The sequence below is a fragment of the Myodes glareolus genome, chromosome X (assembly GCF_982192425.1).
Source record: "Myodes glareolus chromosome X, mMyoGla1.1, whole genome shotgun sequence".
Taxonomy (NCBI): domain Eukaryota; kingdom Metazoa; phylum Chordata; class Mammalia; order Rodentia; family Cricetidae; genus Myodes; species Myodes glareolus.
The window spans coordinates 28248431-28262028 of record NC_142053.1 but is presented as its reverse complement, the minus strand read 5'-3'; positions in this window follow the sequence as shown (position 1 = coordinate 28262028).

Here is a 13598-nt window from a genome sequence, read left to right as displayed (position 1 = left end):
GCCTCAACTTCAGCTCCTGCTGCCAGATTCATGCTTTGAGTTCTTGCCCCGACTTTCCATTGGGAAGTTGTAAGATGAAATAAACCCTTTCCTCAAGTTGATTTGAAAAGTGTTTTTATCGCAGCAACAGAAAGGCAAACTATGACGACCTGGGAATTGTGCATACTTCATAATAGCTAACATTGTCCGACCGTAAATTATGTCCCATTTAATATTCTAAGTACATCGTGGATTAACCCCTGTACTAGGCACAAAACACCATATGGATATTGGTTATATTATTCCCATTTCACAACCAAGGAAAACTTGGGTCGAGAGAAAGGGGACGACTTCCCTAATGCCACTCAGCTAGTAAGTCAGAACTCACGATGCAATCTACTTGAATCCAAATGGTAACTGTTTACCATTAGTAAGCTATTGTATCTCCATTCTAACAACTGCACAGAAATCCCCAAATGATTCCAAATCATCTCCAAAGAAATTAGATAGAAGAAGTTATTTGGGCAAAGGCATAGAGATATGACATATTTTGCTCCATTCTGAAAAACCAAACCAAACCAAACCTTGTAATTCCTCCCTGTTGACAGGGAAAGTAAGTCCAAAGTCTGAAGCAAAGTTTACCTAACTGGTGCACTATTCGGATTTCACCTTCAACCTCCAGTCAGGATCTAAGCACTCTGTCTCTGCTTGCTCAACTGCTCCAAGTGTTGGCAGCCAAAGGTTTGGAAGCTGATCCTCTGAGACTGCATTGGCTTGAAGAGACCTTCCTACCCGCGACATGTCCTTTTCAGTGCAGCCCATAAGGGAATGGATAGTTAACTCAGGGATAGGAAGCTTCCTTCTCTTGCCCCACTCCCTGAGAGATGGAAGCACTCCATGGAGGCACGGCAGGCTAGCTTCTTCACCTGCCTAGTGTGCTCATTCTTTCCTCGGCAGGTCTAGACGCCCAGAGCACTTATCAGTAAGCTTCCTGTGTGCCACTTTCCATCATTTCCCCAGGAAAGTCAGGCTTTCCTGATCGGTCTGTTCGCTCCTCTCTTCTACTTCCTCTCGACACTCAACACCCCAACCGTACTGCAACCAGCAAAGACCCAACATCCCACAGAATGCATAGCTATTGGGTACTATGAACACTATTTCTCTAACCCCCTCTCATGAGTTAGGGTACATTACCATCTTGGTTTTTTATAAGTGAGAAAATCATACATGGAGGACTTTCTTGCCCCAAATCATACAGTTAGTGGGAGGTAGGAGTATAATTTAACTTTCTCTGTGAGATCATGTTCCCTTTTGGGAACTACCATGCCGGCAGGAGCTAAGGCTGCAATCAGAGAGGTGGATACTGAACAATGGCATTAGTGAGGAGCCTTACCACAGGAGGAAATGAGGGCTCACATCCAGATTGTGAGAGTGAGGGTCTATATTCCAAGATAGCTAAGGCACATGCCACAAAGCTGGGCAGACAGGACTTAGAAAGTACCCAAGGGGAAGAGCAAAACTGCAGAAAAGACTTTGTAATTAAATGGAGCTGTAGCTCAAAGCTTGGTTCCTGGGTGACCAATGGCATTGGCTTTATTTGTGTACTCACTAGAGATGCAAGATGGCAGTGTAGTAAATCTACCATACTGAAGGAGAAGGATCATTTTAATCAGGTGTTGAGATGGATCACATAGGAGCCTGTGCTGTGCAAGCACAGACAGCAGGCACGGCCTGGGGAAGGTATCCGATAACATTCCCAGACAGGTATTTGGGTTGTGTCTCAGACACGGGTCTGGTTTGGAGAAACAGAGATAGGTGATAGGAGCTTGTGTAGGTGGTAGCTGAAATCAGTGGTGTTGAACTGGAGGGACTAAGAGAGCACAGGGCAGAGGTCTTTCCAAGGCTCATTGCACTCTGTGCTAAGTCAAGGGTGAAAACTGTTGGCCTTGGTGGCTAGGGCTGAATCAACAAGTGTTTATTTGCCTTTGAAGTCCTTTGAATTTAAAAAAAGATTCCATTTAAAAGCAGGGGACAGAAAGATCCTCTGATTCCTTTCTTAGTTCTTTTATGGGCTTTTTAAAAGCTATATCTAGAAAAAACTAATTAATATAATAACTGATCAAAAAGGAAAAAGTATAAAACTTCCATCTTTAAACTTTTGGACTTATTTTATTTTTTTAATGTGTGTGTGTGTGTGTGTGTGAGAGAGAGAGAGAGAGAGAGAGACAGAGACAGAGACAGACAGAGACAGAGAGAGACAGAGAGAGAGAGACTCCCATGTGTATGAAGGTGACCATAGGGACTAGAGAGGGTGCCAATCCTCAGGTGCCGGTGGTTGTGATTTGCCCAGTGTGGGTTCTGGGAACTGAACTCGGGTTCTCTGGAAGAGCAGCAAGCACTCTTAATCTCCAAGCCACCTTTCCTGCCCAATAATGGTTCTCTCTCTCTCTCTCTCTCTCTCTCTCTCTCTCTCTCTCTCGATAGTGTTTCTCTGTATAACAGCCCAAGCTGTCCTCGAACTCACAGAGATCTGCCTGCTTCTGCCTCATGAGTGCTGTGATTAAAGATGTGTGCCATCACCGCCCAGCCCTATTTTTAAGGTTATAATTTAACTATATTTCTTTCTTTCCTTTCCTCCCTTCAAACCCTCATATATATATATATATATATATATATATATATATATATTTCAAATTCATTGGCTGTTTAGTCACTAATTGTTATTGAATGTGTTTTATAGACACACATATTCCTATATACACATACCATCATGAGTGTGATACCTAAAGACTGTATTTTCACACCAAAAAGAATAAATGGAATAAACGAGTGACAGAATGGCAGGACAAATGGCTAGGACAATAAATTCTAGGGTTGTTGCTGCAGCTAGATGGGACATGAAAGGTAAGGGTTACTTAAAAAAAATCATTCTGAATTACTGCAGCCCCAGGGACCAGTCTCTTGCAATTAAGGCTATTTTCCAGCCATTATATGGGAAGGACATCATTCTGCAAAGATTTGGTCTTGGTCTTTTTTGCTTTTAAGCATTATTTTATTTTATGTTTATGGGTGTTTTGCCTGCATTTCTGTCCATGCATGGCTTGCATGTGTGGTGCCTGCAGCAGAAGACAGTGTCAGATCCCAGGAAGTGGGTTTACAAGCTGTTGTTAGTCACCATGTGGGTGCTAGGACTTGAACTTGGGACCTCTGGAAGAGCAGCTGGTGCTCTTAACTACTAAGCAATCTCTTGAGCCCCCTGCTTTTGTTTTTCTGAGACAGAATTTTATTCTAGCCTGAGGTGGCCTTGAACTCTGTATGCAGAACAAATTGATTTTGAACTTGCCACCATCCTCCTGCCTCTGCCTTCCGAGTGCTGGGATCACTGGTGTGTACCACCATGCACAACATCCTCAAAGAGTACTTACGGCTTGCAACATGAAGGAAAGCAAGTGGTCAAAAGACCTTTTCTGAAGTTACAGTTCTCAAGTAATTTCTTCTTCAAATACGACACCAGTGTTGCATTTTGGGTGGTAGCATATCTTTACATAAACATGTAAACAGGATCTTTTCAGAAAACCTGTATTTCTAACATGTCTTAAACATGGAGCTGGGCCACACCTATAATTTCAGCCTTTGGGGAGCTGAGGCTGAAGGATTATTTAGGGCTAGCCTGGGCTACAACCCAGCAGAATCCTGTCTCAGCAGAATAAAATGGCGGTGGGGGACGGAGGACCTGCTGTTCCGTTAATGTATGGCAATGACAAGGTGATTAGCAGTTGCTTTCTTTCCCAGGCACACCTATGGGATCTTACTTATCCCTAGTGTCTTTTCTTGCATTTCATTTGTTTGGTTAATCGTATAATGAAGCAGCTACTCAAATGTCTTGGTTTTTTTTTTTTTTTTTTTTTTTTTTTTTTTTTTTTTTTTTTGTACTCAGGACTGTTAGTAATGGAAAACGAAAGAGAACAAGATTAGCTTCTCAAAAAAAAGGTTTATTTCTTTGTGAATTGCAGCATATACTGTATCATAATTGCATTATTTATCCACATTATCAGGCATTTCTAGGTTGCTAGTGAGTTGTAGACAGAACAAAAGGGCCAATATGGCATCTTGTTTTAAGGATTTATTTTATTTTATGTGTATAGATGTTTAGCCTGCATGTTTGTCTGTGTATGTGTATGTATTATGCAGTGTCTAAGGAGATTAGAAGAGGGTGCCAGATCTTTACATGTAGGTCAGCACATGGGTGCTGAAGCTCAAACCCAGGGCTTCTGCAAGAGCCGTCTCCAGGATATGTGATTTAACAGAAACAGAGGGAGAGGCTCGTGGTGGTGTGTAAATGAAGCAAGAAAGATGACCCTGAAGAGGTTGTTCTAGGTGGTTAAGAAGCCCAGGTCACTTGTGGTAGAGTCAAATTTTCATGACTCGGGTAGGCCAAAAGCTGAGGGACCTCAGGAGTGAGTGCAATGGAAGAGCTGAGCTCTGCATCTGAGGCGCACCGTGGGGAAGTCTGATGCTGTCATTTTTTTAAAGAAAGAATCTTGCTGTCATTACACATTTTTTGGTAATTTCCCACAGAAATATGATGCCTTTAGACCATTCTCATTCTCTCCCACTCCTTCCCGATGCTCCCACATCTTCCGTAGAACATCACGTCCTCTAATTTTTTCCAAAATAACCCACTGCGTCCAATTCGAACTCCGTGTATGTGAATGGCTGCAGGGTTTTCCGCCGGAGCACTGGCCATCTGCTTTTGGCCACGCCACTGAAAAAAAAAAAAAAAAAACCAAAACAACAACAACAATAAAAAAAAAAACCAGAAACAAAACAAAAACCACTGACTTGCCTTCCCCCAGAAGCCCCTGCTTGCTAACAAGCTCCTTAGTTCAGCGTGGAGTCTTTGTGACAACCTCCCGTGTCTATGCTGGAGGACTGATTGGCTTGACATGGAAGGAAGCCACAGAAGCTGGGAGTTCATGAGCGCGACAGCCCTGCCATGTCCAGAAGATACTATTTCATGATACGTTGGTTTGAATGTGTGCCCCAAACTGAATCCCTAATGTAATGAGGATGGGAGGTGAGGTTTAGCGAGAAGTAACTAGGCCGCATGGGTGCCGCCCTCACTGATGGGCTAAAGCTACCACACAAATGGTTTCCTTATCAAAAGAGTCTCCACGATGCCCTTCTGCAGTGGGATGACTCAGGCCTTTTCTGTCTTGGATTTTTCAGCCTCCAGAATTTCAGTCATTTATACACCATCCTATCTGTGGTTTTCTGCTATAGCAGAGTAAATGAACCTAAATACTTAACTGAAGGAGGTGCAGTGGGTGGAGCTGAGAGGGAAGATATATTTTGTGGCTTGATTTTTGCTTTTCTGAAAGCTGTAATAGATTTGGGCTACAGAGACATGGCTTCTAGAAGCTTGGAGATGGAATCCACAGGGAAAGGGGGGAGGTAATGTTCAGCTCTATGGTGTAAGATGTGATAGGAAAGAATGAAATCAAAAGCTGAAACAAAAGATTATAGATCATCCTCTAATGAAGGAGAGACCCCTACGGTTTACAGAATTCACACTTCGCTGCCTCAACATTTTCCATGCAGTAGGAGACAAAGGTCAAGTGCAGGAGGAGGGGGAAGGGAAGAGCGAGAGCTTGAGTGGTGGCCAATGTTAATATTTTCACCATTCCCTCCATAGGGACTATTATGAACAAGAACAAACAGGAGAAATGCAGGCATTGTGTTGCCTAGGAAACACAGCGGTTTGCTAAAGCAATACTGGCCCCTTTTGAATCATGTTAACCCATTCATAGCCGTTACCATCCAAAATAGAATGGGTAAGTAGTGGAGCAAGTAGAGAGATTTCTGCTCCATAGGGCACACAATGGGCATCTTCTGTAGTCTAGGGGAAAGAGCCAGGAACGAGTTGCCCAGGAATAGCTGACTTAAATAAAATGAGAGGGAGCATCAAAGAAGCAGCAGGCAGTATGGTGTTGAAGACAAGTTTCTCAGTTCCTAGTGCTTCTGTGAGTTTCCACATGCACACATGCACACATGCACACAGGCACACAGGCACACACAGAGAAAAAGAAAGAGAGAGACAGACACTGTGCCTCTGTAACATATACATATAAACGATGCCCCAATATCACTGCTATGTATTGTAAACAATTTCAGTATCTCCTAAGGGTTGATTTGTTGAAATTTAATTCCCATTTTAAGGTATTAAGAGGATAGAAACTTAATCTGCCCACCATGTTTAGAAAAAAATTAAGGTAAAGTCATTGAGTTGGGGCTCAGATAATTGAAACCTGATGGCTCCATGAGAAGAGGGAGAGACCACACATACACACACACACACACACTCCTGGCATCATGTGATGCAGCCAAGAGGGTCCTCATCAGAATGGAGTGAATGCCTAATTTAAGCTCTGAACCTTTGATCAAACATCTTTTCTTTCTAATATGCCCTTTTTAGGTATTTTGTTATAATAACAAGAGAATACTGACTACTAATACACCCACCAACAAGAAACACCAGGAGTTAAGAGAGGAGAAGAAATATTCTGTCTTTTTTTTTTTGTGGTAGGATCACCAAAGCAACCAGTTCACTCTCCACCATTTTCCTCTGCTGTAGAGCTGCTGCTAGGTGGAGCTCCCCAGGAGTGACAGGGAGGATGCTCCCAGGAGCTTTCAGCAATATGGTTGCCAGAGCAAGACTGACATTAAGATAATACCCGTGACATACCAACATGGCTGGGGGAGATTCAACACAACTCTTTATAGAAATTGAAAAAGGTCCTTAAATATTTTGTGGAAACACAAAAGATCTAGGCTAGCCAAAACAATCCTGAAAAGCACCAAAAAGAACCAAAACTGTGGGAGGAATTTCCATCCTAGATTTCAAATTAGACACCCTAATCAGTCCACACTTCTATAGCCACCTGCTTTTTTTTAAACTAAGAGACCCACAATATACTTTGGAGAAAAGACAACATGTTCAATAAATGGTCAGACTGGATAGCTACCTGAAGAAGATAGAATGAAGCCAGTAGAGAGGTTTCTGCTCCATAGGGCACAGAGTGAGCATCTTCTGTAGCCAAGGGGAAAGAACCAGGTATAAATAGCTCAGGTGACTTAATAAAATGCTTATTGCTTCCTTTATTGCTGATTGCTTACCCTGCACAAATGAATAAAGGATCTCAATAAAAGGTCTAATACCTGGATCTGATAAAGGAGGACTCATTGGTACGGAAAATGACTTTCTGAAAAGGACTCTCTCTAATGGCACAGGAATTAAAACCAACAATTAATAAGTGTGATCTCATGTAACTAATCCACTACTCTACAGCAAAGGACTCCAGTGACAATGCAAGTCTATGGACGGGAAAAGTGTGTGCCAGCTATACAGCTGAAAGAGCGTTAGGATCTAGCACGTACAAAACAAAACAAAACACTAAACATCAAGAAAACAGTCAACTCAATTAAAAATTCAAGGGAGTGAGAGTTGGAATGGGAGGAGTTTGGAAGAAATAGAAATAGGGAAAGGATGTAAATACAGTGTACATGCATGAATTGTGTGTTTGTTTATTTTTCTCACTGTGTAGCCCTGGCCTGGAACTCACTCACTCTGTAGACCAGGCTGGCCTCAAACTCAAAGATCCGCCTGCCTCTGCTTCCTGAGTGCTGGGGTTAAAGGTATGCACCACGACCACCTGGGTTACATTTATGAACTTTTAAAAACAATTTTAATTTAATTCTTTTAAAATGCTGCTTGGAACTACACAGTTCACAAAAGACAAAATGCAAATAGCTGAGAAACATTTTTTTTTTTTAAAGTTCAACATCCTGAGTTATCAGGGAGCTGCAAATTAAAATGACTTAGGATTTCACCTTATCCCACTCAGGGTGTGTTAACATAAAAACAAACAAAATCAAACACTGATGATATATGCTGGTATGGATGTGGAGCAAGGGGAACGTTCACTGCTAGTGAGGGAGTGCAAACAGGTGCAGCCACTATGGAAATCAATGTGGAGGGTCCTCAAAAAGCTAGAAATAATTTTCTTTAAGAGTATGACCCTCTCAGGCCAGCCTACTCTACAAAGTGAGTTCCAGGAAAACCAGGGTTGTTACACAGAGAACCCTGTCTCAAAAAACAAAACAAAATAAAAAGAGTGTGACCCCTCCCCCTTGCCAGGCAGTGGTGGCGGCACACACATTTAATCCCAGCGCTCAGGAAGCTGAGGCAGGTGGATTTTTGTGAGTTCAAGGCCAGCCTGGTCTACAGAGCTAGTTCCAGGACAGCCAGTACAGTTACACAGAGAAACACTGTCTTGAAAAATGAAAAAATAAAAAAAAATAAAAAAATAAAAAGTGTGACACCCACCCTCCAGTAAGTTGATTCTGCTCCAGTGGAAGGTCACACATCCAAGAATATACAGGTGACACAATTTTGTACTTGATGGGTTTAGATTAATAATAATAATTATAAGTACATAAAGTTGAGTATATATTGAAGGGGGATGGACCTGGAAGCAGCTGGGAATGGAGCTAATATTATGATCAAAATACATATAATATTCTCAAAGAATTAATTTAAAAAATTGAAGAAAGGGGCTGGAGCCATGTCTCAGCAGTTAAGAGCACTGACTGCTCTTCCAGATGGCCAGGGTTCAATTCCCAGCACCCACATGGCAGCTCATAATTATCTGTAACTCCAGTCCCAAAGGATCTAATGCCCTTTCTGGCCTTCATGGGCACCAGGGATACACGTGGTACATAGAAATACATGTAGGCAAAACATTCATATATATAAAAATAAATTTTAAAGAGAGAGAAGAAAAATTTACATGAGAAGATTCTAACTGCAACAAATCTCATAACCATTTAAAACAAGGAAATAGTAAAACATACACAAAAGACCCTAAATGCAATAAGTCTGAAAACTATCAAAATAAAACCCTTAAAACAAAATTGGAAAGGAAAGAAACGAAAACTTTTTAATAACAGATGACATGACCACATATGTATACAACCCAGTGCATTTGTATAAAAAAGCTATGCTACATAAATACTGATGAGTGTATTATCAATGCAAAATTGATATATGCATCGATTCTCTTTATATGTATTAAAATGAACAATGAAAATTAAATTAGAAATATAACATCAAGATAGAAAACACTGGGATAGTATACCTATTATTTACAGTAGAAATTTCTATGATGTAGATCAGCAACTACCCAGGCAGATCAGCCACAACCCAGGGATAGGGAATGAGAGAGGGGCTCTGTGGTAGTTTGCATGTAATCTCATAATCTCATAGGGAGTGGCACTACTAGGAGGTGTGGTTTTGTTGGAGTAGGTATGGCCTTGTTGGATTGTGTGTTCCTGAGGGGGTGGGCTTTGGACATTTCCTATGCTCAGGTTAATGAGTGCCCAGTGTCTGAGTCAACTTCCTGTTGCTTGCAAGATGTAGTACTCTCAGCTGTTCCTCCACTACCACGTCTGCCTGTGTGTCACCGTGTCCCACCATGATGATAATGGACTGATCCTCTGAAACTGTAAACAAGTCACCCCAATTAAACGTTTTCCTTAATAAGAATTGCCATGGTCATGGGGTCTCTTCACAGTGATAGAAATCCTAACTAAGACAGGCTCACTTGAAAATATTTGACTGTAATTCAAAAGTGGATTCTGCTGTCTAATAGTTTATGACTGTGGTTCATTCTCTCGTCCTCATTCTGCAGGAAGACTCCATTGCCTCTCCACCATTCTTCTTTATGTTTCAATCGCCTGGACATTATTTTAACTTTGTCTTTCAAGATCGTTTGGCAAGATTTGAGCATGCCACCTTGAGGTGCATTCCTTCCTTGATTGCTGGTACCCACATTTTGATACCGTTCTCTCTCTTTCTGGCTATTCCTCCTTGACCATCTTCAGTGTCCACTTCTTTTTCCAGCCTGTGAAATGTTGGAGTGGCCCAGGTGCATCTCATGAGACAACATCTGTTCTGGTTGTTACCTCAGGCAATTTCATTGGTCTCTGTGGCTTAGCATATTATTCATATATGTATGAGACAGTTATTTGAACTTTTTACCCCGTTCTTACTACTGCGATCTGTATCCTAAATACATTCACTTACACTTAAGACCAACAAGCATCAAGATTTTACATATAGCGGGCAGAATGTTTTGTTTCATCCCTGTTATTGAAACTGAAGGCAACAGGTTCACATTTTGGTGAGTGCAAAGCTCAAACCAGCGTAGTCATGAAATCAAAGGGTAGAGAAATATTTATTACCTACAGTGGGTAAGGAGAGCATGGAGTCATTTCTACAATATTCTCTCTGAACAGATGAAAATGGGGTTTTTATTTGGGGAGTCTTGACATTAATATATAGGAAAATGTTTCAGGGGTGGGTACATTCCTGAGCATGCTCAGAAGGTCATTATTTAAGAAGGAAAGATGGCAGACGTGGATGGGGTATACTTATTCAATGGCATGGACCACATGTTGTTCACATAGGAATACTTGTGGGTATGCTCAACTTGTATCATCAAATTTTAGTTGAAAAGTAAAAGAAAGAACCATGAATTTGAGTCAGTGGAGAAGAACTAGTGCCATGTGCAAGGACCTGAGTTAGATGCTCTATACTGTAAGAAATCAATCATTAAATAGAAATAAATATCAGTGGTAGGACTGGAAAAATAGTTATGGCCTCTAGATGCAGGAATGATCCTTAGGACTCTGTCACTAAATGGTCTCACAGTCGCTTCTGTCCCCAGTCAGGAAGTTGAGCAATGATGTCCAGAGCAGGATACTAGAGCTGCGCTTCAGAGAAGCTAACCCCCCACTGTGGTTATAGACTGCCTCCTAAGAGCCCTGGCATCAGTGATGAGGTGTGGTGACATTGAGGTACACCACCGTCATTTCTTTCCCTCTTTTTCTCTAGTGCACAACATGCACTCGCAGGAGCACACACACACAGGCATGTGTGCACACACTCTCCAATTGATATATGTAATATACACATGCACATGCCAATTAATATATATAATATACACATGCACATGCCAATTAATATATGTGATGTGTATATGGTACTATTGCAAGTTTCAATATTAAATTATCTTTACTGTTACACCATCCTGCAAATGAGTAAACCAAGGTAGAGAGTTGGGCAAATAGCCCAAGATTACACTAGTAAGTTATACATGTAATTATCTATCCTGCCTTTTAGCTCTGAACATGTCTTTGATAGCATTTTATGGGTAACTAAAATTATTCATAAACATAATCTTAATGACTTCAGAAGATAGCATTATATGTGTCTACTTTGATTTATTCTTCATAATTAGGTTTATTTTATGAATAATAACTCTGTAATGAAGCCTATATATACTAACTATTTATTATAGTGTATTTTTGGAAGAATGACAAGAACAAAATCTGTGCATGTTTAATACCTATACATCTTTTCAGTAGGTTTATTGAAGCCACACTCTTGGCTTTGCTTAAAAATATATTTCAGTAGCTTAGAGAGCCATAAACAATCATGGCTTGGGGTTGGAGAGATGGAACAGTCAAAATTCTTGACAGAAGCATCAGCAATTAGGGTCAGATGCCTGGAACTCACATAAAAAGTCAGGTGTGCCTAATGGCCTATTACTGGGAGGCTGAACTAGGAAGATCCAGGGATTTGCTGGTCATCCAGTCTATCTCAGTGACAGTCTCCAGGTTCAATGAGAGGCTGTCTCAAAAATTAAGATAATGAGAGATGGAGAAAGATATCCTGACACTGACCCCTGTCCTCCATATACACAATGCACATCTATCTGCACATGCAGGAACACATACCACACACACACACACACACACACACACACACACACACACACACACACACAGTGCTCCTCTCCTCAAAGCCATAGACTGTGTAACAAAAATGCCAATGCTAGGCTTGGGAAACCTTTTGAGTTGTTGGTCATGTGAGCCCAAGTAACTCTGAAAATTATGTAGGCTATTGCCATTGCCCTTGGTTGCTATGGGATAATACTCTTTTACACTGTAAAGATTTGCCATTCATATTGGTTTAATAAAATGCTGATTGGCTAGTAGCCAAGCAGGAAATATAGGTGGGGTGACCAGACTAAAAGAATTCTGGAAAGAGGAAAGGCAGAGACACAGTGACCAACCAGACACAGAGGAGGCAAGCTGAGAATGCCTAAATAAGAAAAGATACCAAGGCACGTGACTAAACATAGATAAGAATTATGGGTTAATTTAAGTTGTAAGAGATAGTTAGTAATAATCCTGAGCAATAGCTCAAACGGTTTATAATTAATATAAGCCTTTGTGTATTTCTTTGGAACTGAACGGCTGCGGGATTGGGCAAGACAGAAACTTCCATTTACACTTGGTTGCCTCCCAGAAATTGAAGGTAACACCCTATTGCTAAAGACCACACATTTTGGACACAGAATGTGGAGGTAATCATGGTGAAACTGGCCTGGATGCCTTCTCCCTAAGGACTAGCTTTCATAGTATCAGAAGGAGCAATATAAGCTGCCAAAGGAGAAAAGTAATCAGAAGTTCCACTCAACAGTAAAACCTACAAACCACAACAATGACCAGAATAGCAAGATATACTAAAATGTGCAATAGTGTGCTTATATCCTGGGGGTAATCAACAACAGTCTAATTGGCCATAACGCCCATTCAAGAGGAGAGAATTCATGCCTGCTGTGCACTGTAAACCTAGCCAACTACCTGTGACTGATAAGGCCATGGGCCCTAGAGCAGAAAATACTATACCTAAAAGAATGTTTCCCCTTCATAAGATCCTTTTCTTCTTCTTCTTTTCTTCTTTTTCCTCTTCTTCCTCCTCTTCCTCCTCTTCCTCCTCTTCCTCCTCTTCCTCCTCTTCCTCTTCCTCTTCCTCTTCCTCTTCCTCTTCCTCTTCCTCTTCCTCTTCCTCTTCTTCTTCTTCTTCTTCTTCTTCTTCTTCTTCTTCTTCTTCTTCTTCTTTCTCCCATCCATGGTGTCTTTCTAGTGTTCATCTAAAGATTTGACACTAAGCCACATATGAGTGAGAACATGTAACGTTTGTCTTTCTGTGTTACGTTGACAGTATAATAATGTTTTCCACTTCCATCCATTTACCTGAAAATGTCATAATTTCACTTTTCTTTACAGCTGAATACAATTCCATTATGTATATGCACCACATCTTCAATATCCATCCACCAGTTGATGGACGTCTAGGTTGTTTCCATTTCCTGACTATTGTGAATAGAGCAACAATGAACACGGATGAGCAGGTATATCAATGGTAGGATATACTGTTCATTTGGTATATGCCCATGAGTGGTATTTATGTATCATGTAGTAGATCTATTTCTAGCTTTTTGAAGAGCCTCCACACCGATTTCCATGGTAACTCTACCAGTATGTACTCCAGCCAACAGCGAAGAAGCATTCCCCTTTCCCCATATCCATACCAGCATTGGTTTTCATTTGTTGTTCTGATCTTATCCATTCTGATCCGGGCAAAATGATCTCAAAGCAGTTTGAATTTGCATTTCTAGGGGCTAAGAATGGCGAACACTTTTCAAAAT